This window comes from Gossypium hirsutum, chromosome A09 (genome assembly GCF_007990345.1).
Source record: "Gossypium hirsutum isolate 1008001.06 chromosome A09, Gossypium_hirsutum_v2.1, whole genome shotgun sequence".
NCBI lineage: Eukaryota > Viridiplantae > Streptophyta > Magnoliopsida > Malvales > Malvaceae > Gossypium > Gossypium hirsutum.
In genome coordinates, this window is record NC_053432.1 from 21,697,208 (window position 1) to 21,714,344 (window position 17,137).

Genomic DNA, 17,137 nt, shown 5'->3' on the forward strand with positions numbered 1-17,137 from the left:
GTATGCAAGCCATGTATTATGCAAAGTCCTGGTTTATATCTTCACAAACCCTAAAGGATTATTTATTCAAACCCCATATATTTGTACATGCAAACCATATGTGTTTATTTATGCGAACTGTATATAGCATGCTAACCCTTTTATATGATAATATGAGAACCCTATACATGCGAACCCTTAGGTGTGAACCTACATGTGCAAACCCTACATGTAAACTTGTATGTATGTGTTAAGATAAACTAGGCCTGTTAATTCACATGTAGATACTGAGTATGTAACACTGTTTTTAACTCGCACAAATTATATGTGCATGTGAAATTGATGTGAATAGATGCATGAATACATGCCATTAAATGTTAGTATAAGATAATAAATGTGCTTGATAAGCATAGTATCAAACATTGATAATGAGTATGATATCATGAGTATATGTGCATAAATACATGAAATCGGGTACGGAGGATGGAGAAGTTCCATAAGAGATAGTGGCAATTTAAGTCCACACAAAAAGTCAATACTGCACGAAGTAGGCGACAAAGTCATCAAAACTGGGTCGATTGGGATGATAGTTTATTTTAGTAAAAAGCCATCAAAACTAGGCAACCAAGATGGTAAGTTATTATAGTGAAAGTTATCATCACATATGACAAGTGAACGACCATCTTCATGGGAAATCCAGGATGGTTAGTTTTTTATATGTGTTTTTCGTGTGTCAAGCGATGCTCGAGGGCGAATAGGATGAACAGGTGGGAAACTTGCTTTCATATTGCATCATACATAAATTGTATATACATTGATTTACTATACGTTCCATATATTATGCTTAACTCGCTATTATGCTATTAATTCTATGTTTTTCTGTTTGTGCAATTATGTATAATGATTTGTAAGTTAGTCTCACACTGAGCCATTGTAAGCTCATTCCCCTTTTCTTTTACCTCTCAGGTAACGTATAAAATTAGAACTCAGTATCGCATCATAGGACTCTTAGATTAGCATATTGTTTTATTATTTAAAAAGCTTCAATTTATCATTTATTTTCGAGATTGTAATTATTAATTTTTTGTTTTTATATCTTCAGTTTGGGATTGATTAGTTTATTTATTTTAAAGCATAACACTTAGTTAATACTTTGATATTTGCATGCTTTTCGGTTTAGAAAACTGTTACTTTAAATGTTTTCCACTACTTTGCAAAATACTTAAAGTTTTGATAAAGTCTTTTCTTAAAAACCTAAAAATCGTTTTCCTAAAATTTCACATTAATAATGTTGTAATTGATTTATTAAGTAAAGTCGGTTTAAATTAATGAACATCTTTTCTTAAAAACAAAAAGATCATTTTCCATACAAATCAACGCTTCAAAAAGAATGGCTTTATAGGACCATCTCGATGATCGAATGTAACGCCTTCGACTTGGCTGAAACTCCTAGGTCGGGTAGGGGGTTTTACATTAAGTGGTATCGAGACTAGGTTTTCTAATCACGGTTTTGAATTTTTGAAAGAGTATGCATGCATAGAAATAAATTTCATGATATAGTAAGTTTTTATTGAAAAACTAGTTTGAGGAAGTCCGATACCAGGTACTGTAGAAAAACTTTCTAAGTAGTAGAAAAACTTTAGATAGAAAGGTAGCATAAAATGAAAACTCAAATTAAGTTTTAATTACTTGAAATTGTAGAAATATTAGTATGAACACTAAGGCAGACGTGGTAGGGGTAGACCTCGTAGGGCTGTACCTGTAGAACTGTCCACAATTTAGGGGAAAAATCTAACCCAGAAATATGTAGAAAAATCTACCGCCAATGACGGGAGACGTTATGAGAATGAAGATATGGGAATGGAAAATCAGAATAATGGAATTGTAGGAGACGATGTTGTGGCTCAGGCTATGCTGAAAGTTAAAGGATGAATCTCAAGGATACCATTAAAGCATGAAAAAGCTAAGAGCATTCTAATGACTTTCATCCTAGCTACAAGAACATATGTTTCATCATAGTCTATTCCTTCCTCTTTAGTGTAAGCAACAAGCCTAAATTGACTTAATTCCTAAAAACTCACTTAGTACCTATAGTAGATTTTGCACATGATCTTTCTAAAAGGGTCCATACATTGCTTCTCTTAAATTGACTTAATTCATCTAGCATAGCTAGGGGTGTTCACATAGTTAATCGAACCGAACTAGTATTAATCGAATTAATCAAACTTTTTAATCCTTTAGCCATTAACCGAACCAAAATATTTCGGTTAATTCGGTCGGTTAACCAAATTAACCAATCTTTACATTTTTTTTTGTTAAAAGAAGTATAAAACATATAAAAAAATAAATTTATAATGTTTATTTGATCGAATTAACTGAATTACTCGAACTATAATATATAATATTATTTAAGTTCGGTTAATTGAGTTAATTTGGTTAATTAAATGGTTTCAAACCAAATTAATCGTTAACTGAAATTCAAAAAAACTTTTAACCAACCTCCGACCAAATTAGATCAGTTAACCGACCAATTAACTGAATTAGATTGATTCAGTCGGTTAATTCAGTTTTAATCGAAGTTTGAACACCCCTAAGCATAGCCAATATCCAATAATCATCATTTAATGCTTCTTTGATATTATTAGGCTCAGTGCATGAAATAATGCAACATAATTACATTTATTTCTATGACAAGATCTAGTAGTTACCCCTTTGGATGGAATCTCCCAAAATCTTACCATCCTTCAAATGGTTGTACTCTCTTGGATGATTGAGTTCCCTTTCGTCTAGGGTGAGCTCCTTTAGAGCTTCTTGTGTTTGTTCTTGAATCTTGTCATTTGATGAATGATCTACTTTATCAGCATTGTTTAATATTCCTACATCATCATCAACACAAGTATCCTATCTAGGAATAGCGTTAGCATCATCGAAAACAACATGTATTGATTCTTCAACTGCTAAAGTTCTTTTATTACAGACTCTATAAGCTTTAGAATTTAAAGAAAAACCAAGAAAAAATCCTTCATCACTTTTTGAATCAAATTTACCAAGATTGTCTTTGTCATTGTTTAAAACAAAACACTTGCATCCAAAAGGACGAAAATATTTAATGTTAAGCTTTTTATTTTTAAAAAGTTCATATGGATTTTTCTTTAAAATAGGCCTAATCGTTACTCTATTAACAATATAGCAAGCAGTGTTTGTGCCTTCCACCCAAAAATATTTCAGTAAATTGTTTTCACAAAGCGTGGTTCTAGCCATTTCTTCTAAAGGTCTATTTTTCCTTTCAACAGCTTCATTTTATTGAAGGGTTCTAGGTTCTGAAAAATTCTGGCTAATTCCATTTGAGTTACAAAAATTTTCAAAACCAAGATTTTGAAATTGGATTCTATGGTGTTACACCCTAAACCAGGCCCAATTGTTATGGCCGATTTTGGAAAGCTACATTGCCACCGAAATGGCCCAAAAAAAAACTTTCGTAATTTCAAACGTACTTTTTAAACCATTTGCACAATTCGTTCAAAACTAGTAAAATCGAATGTTAAACTTTATTTTCAATCACATTTCAAATCCATTTGTCCATGAAAATGGCCAAAATAATCTTTTAGAATTTTCAAAAAAATATATTTTCATTCTATTGGCTTATCAATTGAAAACAAATAAAGTAAAGTATTAATTTTAATTTTGCAAAAACTGTGCAAATTTTAGGAATAGAAATAATTAATGTCTCAATCGTAGACATTCAATCCTTTATTCAAAACTATTTCAGATTTTCAATCACATTTCTAAATTATTTGTATAATAACTTCAAAAGTCAAATGCCTTTAGAATTCTCATTTGTAAACATTTATAATTTTGAAAATTAAGTCTAATTTTGTTAAAAACCCATTTTTTTCAGAAATGTAGTGGAAAATATATTATTGATAGATTTTATTTTTAAAACTGAGTTTCATACGAAATCTTATCAAATACTAACTTATGCAGTTATTAAAACTTAATGTCGTGAAATCAAGTCATGCAAATTAGAATAAAATCTCTAAAGTCCCATGCCATAGTACCATAATTTAACATAAAAAGTCCCAAATAGCAATAAAATCCATAAAAATTCAAACCATAAATAAAATTCAATATTTATTTAAAAACCATTTTCCAATAGCATCTTCGATGACCGAATCCGAGTCCTAACCACGAGGATTTTCTGAAACACAAAGTGGGTGAGTTTTAAAGAGCCTAGTGTGAGATTAAAATAAACACAAACATATACATTATGCAATCACAATAATAATACCAGTTTCATATAACTCAATATTTCACACTTATACTATGCATGATCATGTCAACACACAATTTGCAAAATAATGCAAATTTTCTGAAAACAATCCTACCTTTCTCCGCTACACATCAATATCAAGTTCCCCAGAACTCATCCATCTGAAACACCATTTGTGGACAAGCCACCACTGATTTGAAGATAAACTACCACTAATAACACTTTTGTGGACAAGCCACCACTGGTATGTAGATATACTATCATTGATAAATTTTGTGGACAAGCCACCACTGATCTGCAGATATATTGCCACTACTCCCACATTTCACAATTACCCACCCCATACATGTGATATGCAAACTCACCTTTTAACATATATGGATCACTTTTACACTTATGTGTAACACCCCTAACTCGTATCCGTCGCTGCAGTAGGGTTACGAGGTATTACCGATCAATTCATAACATATAGCATACATTCATCAAACATAAAGCATTCATTCTCGTAAATATTCAACACAATCACATTGCCCCTTATAAGGGCTTACGAGGCCTTAAACATGCTTTAGAAGTGGTTCAAGACTAAACCCATAACATATGAAAATTTTGGAAACTTAGAAAAATTTCAACCATACGGGGATCACACGCCCGTGTGAATAGGCCGTGTGCCTCACACGGCTCCAGACACGCCCGTGTCTCAAGCCGTGTAAAAATAGGGCATACATACTGACTTGTATCACATAGCCGAAGACACGCCCGTCTGCTAGGCCATGTGAAAATTGGAGCGTATACTGAATTATGCAACACAGTCAAGCCACACGCCCGTGTGCTAGGTCGTGAGCCAATTAGGGGGTATACTGACTTGTACCACACGGCCAGTCAATGGACCTTGTGTGAAACCGTGTGGAGTATACTGACTTCAATTCAATTTTCATCACCAAGGGACACACGACCTTATAACATGATTGTGTGTCACACACAGCTGAGACACACTCCCGTGTCTCTGCCCGTGTGGACAAAAATAGGCCATTCGCAAGGCCAATTTGACACTCCAACTAAGTACTATAAAAGAGCAAATGGTACCATTTCATCATACAATTAGGTAGCCAAAATCATCAACCAAATGCACAATTCATACCATTATAATTTCATCTATTCCAATTCTCAAATCACTACCATTTACTTAACCAAATACATGCCAAAACAATATCAAACAATAAGGTTTATTTATCATAATTCACACAACCATTTGAGCAACTATAAACCATAACCACATTCCCAAAACATACCAAAATAAATCATCACTCATGGCTATATATGTACAAACCAAAACATATATTTTTACAAACCATTTCTAATAGCCAAACACACATCAATATTAACATCATTTACAAGCCAAATCTCATGGCTACGATCACAACCAAACTACCACATCTAGCCTATACATGCCATATACCATAAATGTATAATTCAAAAGTACCAACTTAGATGTTTGATAGTGCGATGATGTTCCTGACAACTCCCAGATCCATGCTAGCCTTGATTCACTATAAAACATAGAAAATTAACACCAAGTAAGCTTCATAGCTTAGTAAGCTCGTATATGAATAACTTAATTCATCAAATCAATGCAAATTAACCAATTACACATGAAAAACCATATACACATTAGCTACAAAACTTCCTCATGTCTCAAAACATGATCAAATACCATCTCATCGAACTTTCACTATTTAATACTCGAATAGGTTCTATACATACCTGTATCGCCTCGTACTAACCTCTTCCTCAACCACATCAGTCATTCACCCATTGAACTATTAAGAATAGAAATCAGATACTCAAGAGTCTCGTACGATAAGTACCTATACCATGGCCCGTAGCCAAATCAAGGTAACTTATCCGAAGAACTATTATCATGGCCCGAAGCTAAATCATCTGATATGCATGGCCCGAAGCCAAATCGGTAAAATACGCACCCGAAGTGCTAATATCATGGCCCAAAGCTAACTCAACGTATCACTTTCTAATATGTCCATAGTATCCAAAACTATTCTTAAGGTTCAACCGGGCTTTCATATTTTTCGTTTCTATCATCGAATGCATTCGTAGAGTCGCTTTCACAATTCATACATTATTCATAATTTTGTTTTAACATATGCAATATTAAAGCATTTTAACATACACTTATAATGTAATCATCACATACGAACTTACCTCGTATTCGGAATTGATGGATCGGGTCGACTACTCGATAACCTTGCTTTTCCCCCGATCTAAATCCGAATTCTTTCTTTCTTGATCTATAGGAATTCAAAATTAACTTATTTATTCATCTATTCATTCAATTTATTCCAAAACACACTTTTAAAAAATTTACACTTTTTCCCTACATATTTCACATTTTTTACAATTTAGTCATTATTTCATAAATTCACAAATTAATGAAATTCACAATAGACCCATGCTAGCCGAATTACCATAATGCCCCTAGCAGCCCATAATTTCCATTTATTTCACATTTTAACCATTAACTTTACACATTTCTCAAATTAATCCTTTTTTTGCATTTTCACTAAAAATTACTTAACAAAACTTGTATAATTCATAACAAATATTCATATTTCATCATCAAAGATCAAAGAACATATATATACATCAATGAAAAATCTTAAAAATGTTAACAGTTTTGAAATTGAAGGTACAGGCTAGATAGATTGAGCTATAACGAACTCAAAAAACATAAAAAATCACTAAAAACCGAGTCAAAAATCACTTACAATTGAAACATGCATTAGCCGAACCTTCAAAGCTTATCCATGGCTTCTTTCTTTCTTAATTTCGATTAGGAAGAAGGATGAATGAAATGTTTTGTCTTTTGTTTTAATTATTTAACCTTTATTTAATGAATTACCATATTAACCTTATAAAAATAATTTAAAACACCTTAATATATGTCCATATATGTCCACTCATGCTATTAATGGTATAATTGAAACATAAGGACCTTAAATTAAAGGTTCTATAGCTATTAGATACTTTTAGCTAATAGAACTACACTTTTACGCTTTATGCGATTTAGTCATTTTTATCAAATTGGTCAACTAAATGATAAAACTGACTCAAGAAATTTTCACACATATCAAAGAACATGCTGTAAATACCGAAAATAATATTAAAATAATTTTCTAACATTATATTTGTGGTTTCAAAACCACTATTCTGATTTATCTAAAATCGGGCTGTTATATTATACCTGTAAACATGCTCTCATAATCATATATCACATGATAATCACTTTTAACATGTTAATCATACTTTTCACATTAGATCATGGATCTCTCTATTTTTAACATACACATATATAAATATTACATGTTTAGATCATCACATATGTCACATAAGCCATACATCACATATCATGAGGATGAGATCTACACATAAATCATAATCACAATCATAATTATCATGTGTTTTATAGAATCACTCAATTAAAGTCACTTACTTGGTGTACATCTTGATAAGTTTTTCAACTCTTCTTGAATATTTAGTGTGCTCATGATTTATTATATTTAAGTTATTAATATAATAAAATAACTATATCACATACAAGGAATTGTAATAGTCCCACATCTTTTATCAAAGATCCAATTTGCCACAATCCTTATTAATGATTTCACTTTGATCTAACTTGCAAGACGAATCTAACACATGAGTAACGTTTATTAGTTAAGATCATTTAAAAATAATTTATTACTTAAAGATCGATTACTAATAGTCCCATCAACACTTACCCCATGATTTGAAAATACTTAATATGTTATGCTTAAGACAATTGACATACAAAAAATTTTCAATAAAAATTGAAGAGTTTTTACCAATAGAGCCAATTCCTTTTATTTGTCCTTTGGAGTTGTCACCAAATGTAACTTCTCCTTCATTTTTTTTTTGCTTGAATTAGATAAAATTGCTCTTATCATCAGTCATATGCCTTGAGCATTCACTATCAAGGTGTCATGAGTTGTTTCTTGAATTGCCCACCTTGAAGTAATGCTCCTCTCCCTAGAAATATAGAATTAATTTTTTTTGTACCCAAATGCTTTTGGGTCCATAAGTATTAGTTCCTAAAATTTTTATCCCTTTGGGAATCCATTTTGAAAGAATCTATTTGTCTTGAGCAACACTAAATCCTTTAGGGGCCCATATACTCTTAACAATTTTTCCTTTATAAAATCTTAAAAGACCTCTATGTTTATAGAAAGTAAAGCTTGTTCCAACAAAGTTTGTGTACCAACTCGTTTTTAATGGAGTTGGAAATGGCGGTTTTAGGACCACAAATTTGACTAATTAGTCCATAATTATTATTTAATTTATACGAGTCAAATATGAGTTTATATTGAATGTTGGATTTAATAATTTTTGCTAGCTGATTCAAGTAGATTGCTTTTAAAGTCAAGTGGGTTCAAAAAATGAGATATTGGGACCTCATTTCTATAAACCAAGCTTGTAAATATTTTTATAAAATATTTATGGAGTTGTTATTTTGGTTTGTAAAGGTTTGGTTTGGAAATTTTATTGTTTGACTAGTTAATTTAGGAAAAAGGACTAAATTGTAAAATATGTAAAACTTAATCGCTATTGAATTTATTGATTAAATGGTTTAACTAGTAAATATAAGAGGACTTATGAGTCAATTAGGCCATTACTAAGGTGGGTGGACAGTTAGTGGTGTTTTGGGATTAAATTATATATTAAATTATATGTTATAATAATAAAATAAAAACATAAGAAACTTCATCATCTTTATTTTCTTCTCTTTTGAATCAAATACACCATGGGAGAGTTCTCCAAGCTTTCTGTCATCTTAGTTACTCTTGCATGGTATGAATTTTTAATTCATTTTTAGTAATTTTTATATTCTTGAGATTGTTGTAGCTTAATCTAGCAAACCCGGGGTCTATTTCATAAAATTGTTAAGAGTTTTGAAACTGGCCATTGATGGTTCTTTGATGTTCTTAGTGTTAAATGATGAATTAATAAACTTGATTGTGAAACAAGACTATTCTGTAAAGTAAGTTTGGTTAGTTTTTAGCTAAATGACTAAATTATTAAAATATTAAATTTGACATGAAATTCTTGTGAAATTTGAATAATTATGGGCTGTAACAGTATAATAGAAAATTAAGCTAGCATCAAATTGGTGAAATTGTGATAGATTTGAAAGTTTCGAGTTTAGGGACTAAATTGTATAAAATGTAAAAGTTTAGGGTAATAGTGTAAAATGTTGTTAAAGGGGTCAAAAATATAATTTAAATGTTTTAGGATATAGTTAATTTACTAAAATTATTATATTAGATCAAGAAACATATCAGTTGGTTGATAAACGCGGGAAAGAAAAAGTAGTCGAGTAATTGTCATCGCGTGTTAATAGCTATCGTATTTTGGGTAAGTTCGTAGTGTATTAATAAATATATTTTTCACTTATTACTTGCTGCAAAATCTTGAATTTATGATACTGTAAATGTTTTGTATTGTGATTATTTTATTATAAACGAAAGCTAAGTGAGTACAAATTAAGTTGTGAATTGTCGAATATTGAGAAATATGAATGTGATTCTGAATGAATGTGAATTCTTACAATATATGGAATTTTTTATATGGAAGTGCCTCTGAGTTGTTGATGTGATTAATTCAATTAAATGAAATGTTCGTTTGAACGTAGTAAACAATTAGGATACGATCGGCATGCCAATAGGGTTAGAAGGTGTACGCTTGTACAGGATTACACTTCGATGCCTCTGTTTGCACTTTAGTGCCTCTGTTAGCATTTTGATGCTCTTTGGTGTCTTTCGGGGAAATCGAGTATACGAATCATGTTATTATAGTTCTTTGGGCTATGAATATATGTAACTAATATTAAAATGATGATGCATACCCGTTTGAATATTTATATCAAGAATGATCATGTAAATATGTTTCATTATGGTATTAATATGATGTAAAGTAGATATATTTACACATATATGAATTGGTTTGGATTGAATCATTATGGAACATGAAGCACATGATGAATCATTTTTAGTACTAATTCTATGTGTTTTCGTAAATGATGGTCAGGTTTAATTAATCTAAGTTTTTTAGCTTTCAATTTTTTTAATTGACGTAAGTAATTTTAATTTCATTTATAGACTTACTAAACTACTTAAGCTTACCCTGATTATTTTTTTTTGTAGTTAACGTTTTGTAGAACTGGTTGGAAGGATCAACTTCGAGGCTCACAATATCCAGCTTTTGCTTCAATAGTATGTTAATTCATTATTTCAATTTTGTGGCATGTATATAGGGTTTTGAAGTTGTTGAACTTACAAATCTTGTTGAATTTGCAAGATCGGTTAAAGTTGCTAAAAATGTTAAGTTTATGTTTTATATTAAACTTGTGATGAATGTGGAATAGCTAGTTGAAATGTCATGTTGATCCTATTTGGTGAGATAACGATTGGTGCCATTTGAATGGTAAGCATGAGTTGGCTTTTTGATGTATTGAAATGGTAGTTAGTTTTGGTGTTTTATTTAGTGAATAAATGTGGAAATGGTCATTTTGGTTTTGCTATCATATGGTTTTTCAGTTGACTATGTTCGCCTTTGGAAAGTTGGTATAAAAGGAAGATCTTGACATATATGATTTGAGTTATAGTTATTGATCAATGAGATTAACATGTTAATTATATCTTTGGTTTGAATGATTGTTGTTTATGGTTAAATTGTGGTGCCAATGAAGGCATATTGGTTAAGCACAAAGGTTGATATTGAATTGGTATATTTTGGAATATATTAGCACATTTTGAATAGGTTTGAATGTTGGTTAATGCATGGCTTGGAATCTAAGAAAGTGTAACATACATTTTTTTAGTGATGTCAAGAACACTGGTTTCGAGGCTACAATTTCTTCTAGTAAGTCAATATTTTATTGATTACTTAATATTTATAGGGAATTTATGATGTAGTATTCGAGTTTGATTAAGAAATTTTAGTGTTCATTTAGGTAATTAAGTAAAAAGAACTAAATAATAAAGTTGAAAAGTTAGTGGTTATTAGTTAAAAGTAGTATATAGCTTAAAATACTTGAATTTGTTGGCTTTATATGGTAATTAGACCATTCTTAATTGTAGTGGACGGTCATGGTTCTTAATTTAGGAAATTTTGGGTAATTTTTAGGGGCATAAAAGTAATTAAGCTGTAAAGAACAGAATGAACTATCAGCTTTCTCTTCATATTGCCGAAATTGAAGGAGAAAAAGATCACCATTGAAGGAGCTTGGTTCGGCTAGGTTGTTCTCAATGCATGGTAGGTTTTTTTTTACTTCTGATTTCTGTGATTTTTACGTTTTTGAGATCGTTGCATCTAGGTCTTGCTAACCCAGGTGTTAATTCATTAAATTATTAAATGTTTTGACTTGTGACATTGTTAAATTTATGAGATTTTTGAAGTGTTATAATGGTTCTGTGAGCTTGATAGTTGAACAATACTAATTTGTGAAGTAGTTGTTGGTGATTTTGATGATTAGGGATTTCAATTTTAAATTAGTAAAAGTTTATGGGATTATGGTGAAATTGAAAATTTTATGGGCTATTATTGAGATCATAAGAAATTCCATTGGTTGGATTTTTGGCTTAAACAGATTAATTGATTTAAATTTTGACGTATAGGTTAAATTGAACAAAGTTTAATTGTTGAGAATAAATGTGTAAAATTTAATTATAGGTGGCATGGTGTTGAATTAGTTTTTTGAATTAATTTATTTTGTTTCAATCAAGAAACGAGTGGATCAGTTAAAAATCGTGGAAAAGAGAAGATCGTCGAGTAGTCATCAAGATATCGCAATTCAGAAAGTTTCTATAGTGATTTTGGTTATAGTTTGTTATTAAATATTGTTATTGATGTTTATACATATTTTCGAAATTGTTGAATCAAATGGATCTATGTTAATTATATTGAATTTCTGGAATAATTTCGATGGATCGAATAAAAGATTCTTACATGAGATTTCTGTTTGAATTTCTAATATGGATCGAGTTCCTACATGTGTTGCGGACTTGAATGTACATGTGACTTCGATTTAGCCTGGACTGGTAATCCTTGTCGTTTTACATATATACCTAGGCCTGGCCAAGCTAGTTTGTCTATGTTGTCATTGGTTTAGCCCGGAAGGGTAACCCGACACATTTAATCTATATCTGATTATCTCTTACGAGCATTATCTATTTCTGGACTCATGTATTTGAATACTTTTACAAAGATCCATCGGAAGAACAAAAAGATAATTTATGTGAATTCCAATTATCTATACAGTTAAATGTTACCAACACAAACTTGTTGGACTGTGTTGCAATAAGGTTGAGGTTATTTGTTAAGTGCAAATACCATTTAAATGAGTTTGGTAAGTTTTATGTTAAATTGTGAAAATTTACTATGCAATTCACATTGTTATTATTTTCTGTAGATTTTGAACTTTTGGAGTGTGTTGATCAGATCGTCGAATCTCACGCATATCATCAACTATATCAGTAGATTTTGAAGTCTTGGTAGGTGGTTATATGTGGCATGTATATAGGATGTTTATTTTGTGAATGTTTATGTAACTGTAATATCCTGATTTTGGGTCTAGTCAAAATAGTAGTTTTGTGACCACAAAATCTGAGATAGAAATAATTATTTTATGATTATTTTTAGGTCTATGATATGATTGCATGATTGTGTGAAAATTTCGTGAAGAAATTTTATGCATAAAGTGCTTAAATTGAAATTAGGGACTAAATCGAATAATTTGTAAAATTTGCATTTTAGAAGTTTCTAGTATGAAATTGTTTTGAAATATTAATTAGGAGGTCTTAAATAGCAATTTTACCAATTTATAAGTCTATGGACAAAAATTGGACATGGATGGAATTTTTGGAAAGTTTAGTAGTAAGGGCATTTTGGTCATTTAGGGGTAAAATGAATTAAAATACAAAATTAAAAGCCAATTTTGCTCATCTTCAACCCCATGGCCGAATATAGCAAGGAGAAACCATGGCTAGGGTTTTTCAAGCTTCCAAGCTCGATTGTAAGTCCGTTCTATCCTCGTTTTTAATGATTTTTATGTTTTTGGAGTCCCGGTAGCTCGATTTAGCTTATGCTAGCAATAATTTAACCTAGGGTTTATATTTGGAAAACTACCCATAGGTGAAATTTGTGTATTTTGGTGTTTTATGATAGAATATGAGGTTTTAAATTATGTTAGACAACTTGTGCTACTCAGTTTTAAGCGAAAACTAGCAAAAGGGCTTAATCGGTAAAAATACCTAATAGTCATAAGTACATGTTAGAGTGAGAATTTGATGTTGCCATAGAAGGGAAAAATGATCAGCATGTCATAAAACATAATAAAATAGGCTGAAGTTTAATTTACGAGCTTTGGGGCAAAAGTGTAAATATGCAAAAGTTTAGGGGCAAAATTGTAATTTTTCCAAAATATGAATTGGGTCAATTTGAATAATGTGAGTCCTAATTAGACTATATTTTAAATGATAGAGCAAGGAAAACTAAAATTTGGGCTAAAATGGGGAAAATACCAAGTTGTGGACGAAATGGTAAAAGTAGCCATTTTCTCATACGAGGGAAGTTCATGTGTAAATGTAGTAACATAATTGTCATTTTAAGCAATTTAATGTTGTTTATATGATATGATGCTGATTATTATCATGAAATATTATGCTTTGTGGTTATTGTTGAATAATATGTAATTATGTGAATTACTTGATGAGTATGAACTATCACCGAAGTATCAATTTCGATATTCCGTGGAAGATGGCAAAGATGTGTGATCGAGGAAAATGCCCGTTTGAACCTTAGGAATAGATTAGGATACAAGTGACATGTCACTAGGATGTTTGGGCATCCGAACTCGTTGAGTTGAGTCCGAGTTCACTTATGGATGCGAATGTCCGAACTCGTTGAGTTGAGTTCGAGTTCGAGAGATGTAACTAGGCATCCGAGCTCGTTGAGTTGAGTCCGAGTTCACTTATGGGCGGGTTACATGGTAGCTTGGCTACATATGTGGCACTTATGTGCAAACTTTCCATGTATCAGAATTATATTTCGATGTGTTCAACGGGTAAAATTCTACTCAGATGAAGGAATACTCGAGATGAAAGGGACGTATTGGTAAGTGTTGTGAAATGAATACTTTGAACAGGTATGTACTTAACCCTCGGGTTGAAAACTCGATATAACAACAATATGGTAAGTTGATAAATGAAAATGTGATATGAATGTCTTGGTGATGATTATGCAAATGATGTTTTATGTTTGCTTATATAGTTGTGTTACTTGCTATTTACATGTGAGCTTACTAAGCATTTATGCTTACTTCCTCCTTTTCATTCCTTGTAGTGTTGACAAGCCAGCTCGGAAATCGGGAACAGTCGGAGACATGCTCACACTATATCCGTATACCATCTTGGCATAACGGCTTGCATATTTTGAGTATGGCATGTATAGCATTATAATCATTTTGTATATATGGTCTTATGATATGGTTATTGAGTGGTATGGAAATGCTTGGTAATTATTAGCCATTGGAATGGCTAATCATGATCATATTTGGTGTTATGTATGCTAAATTACTAGTAATCCATGGAAAACATGAAATAGGTAAAATTTACCATAAAATAGATTCAGACAGCAGCAGTGATGTGAGTTTGAAAAATCATTAAAAATATTAGAGATACAATTAGATGGTGAATAAAATATGGAATTGAATAATTATGAGTCTATTTTCATATGGATGGAACAAAATAGGCATATGAGTTATATTTTATGAGATGTTTAATTTTTTGTGAAACAGGGCCAGAGCGATTTCTGGATCCCCTGTTCTAACTTTGGAAATTCACCATAAATTGTTCAAAGATAATTAGAAGTCATGATTTATATGTACAGATTCCTTATTGAGTCTAGTTTTATTAGAAAGAAACATCATAGTCATTGAAATTCTGTACAGGGAGATATCTTATTCGTAATATACAAAGGTCAGAGCAGTTGAACCCTGAAATAGGGGAGACTTTAACTAATAAACTGTACTAATTTGCTAGACAAAAAATTCTAGAAAAATATTAGTAAATATATATATGGGTCTAGTTTCAGGGAAAATTTACAGAATTGGATTTCAAGTTTCGTAACTCGAGATATGAATTTTTAAGAGACTATGATGCAGATTGTTAGCTTGACTGAAAATTTTAAAAATAAATTGTTTGAGCTGTTTAAGTGATGAATTAAGTCTGTTAACACCTCGTGTTCGACTCCGGTGACGGTCTCGGGTACGGGGCGTTACAGTAACAACCCAAACTCGGCCTAGACGTTATGGCCGAATCTGTGATGTCACGTTGGAGTGTTATTCCAAAACACAAATTGTGTGAAAAAACGTTCTACATAAAACTTCTTTAGGTTCTTAATAAAAGTTTAGGATGTTCGGTTCATTGTGAAAACTCAAGTTGTCTTATCGAAATATTAATTGTATTAGTTTGTTATTAAATTTTAAAACAGTGTTTGTTGCAGAGGTTTTCAAAATGTGTTACGTAAACATGGTGTTTTCAAAAAAAAAATTGTTTATACTTTCTTTAAGATTCGAGACCTACTGCTACCAGATTAAAAATTCAAGTAGCTAAATCCCTAAATTAAAATAAAAATAAAATTAAAGAGGCCTTATTACAAAATGAAAACCCAAAATAAAATCTTAATTATAATATTAAAAGAAACTTCGTCGAGTGGCCACCTCTGAGTCCTCCGTCGCCTCGATCCATCTATGCCTAGGGATTTCCTTCACAGGTAACAGATGGGTGAGTTTACGAAAACTCAGTGTGTGAAATCCCATAAAAGCATATAGTCATAGAAGACACAATTTGGGCCTAAGCCTTTTTAGTTTAAGTTAGGGGCCTTAGCCCCTCTTTCAATAGCAGTAGCAGTCTGGGCCTGAGCCCGTTTCAGTAGTAGTACGCCAACAAAGAATCCTACCAAATCCATCAGCTACACACCATCTCCGTACCAGCCCTACACACCATGTGGGGATAAAATCGACCCACCCAACCCTACACACCAGGTCGTACCGGTTGCGAAACTAAAACAGTATTTGCAGTAGAGCTACCAATAATAGGCTTATAGCCTTTCAGTTAACTTCCTCCAAAATCATATATCTCACCCCATGCAATGCAACATAATATAAATGTACATACAGTAAAAATGGCATGCTCAAACAGTCATACGTCACAAAGGGGTAAAACAGTCATCTTACCAAAATAAGGTATACTTACCGGTCCAACAGTAGGTCCACAGTCGTCTTAGGTGACTCGTGCAACCTTAACAATCAATCAGTGATAATGGGCCCACAGCCCATATTGCGGGCCCATATGGGCCCACACGCCCGAGTGGCCCACATAGCCCAAACATGGCCTTAGCCATGTGGTTTACACAACCTGGCCTACTAACTACCACACTTTTGTGCGATTTTCTCATGTGGGGCCCACAGGCCCATTGGGTGTAACACCCTTAACCCGTATCCCTCGCCGGACTAGGGTTAAAGGCATTACCAGACAAATCGGAACATTTAACTTCATTTCATAATCATCAAAGCATCAAAGATCAACATCAATATAGAGTCCCTTATATAGGTCATCAAGACCTTAAACATGCTTTAGAAAGGGGTCGGGACTAAACCGAACACATACAAAATTTTTCCAAAACTTACACATTTTTCAAAGAAGTACAGATCACACGCCCGTGGGAACAGGCCGTATGTCTTACACGGTATTAGACACGCCCATGTGTCTAGGCTGTGTTAGAACAAAGCATACCTAT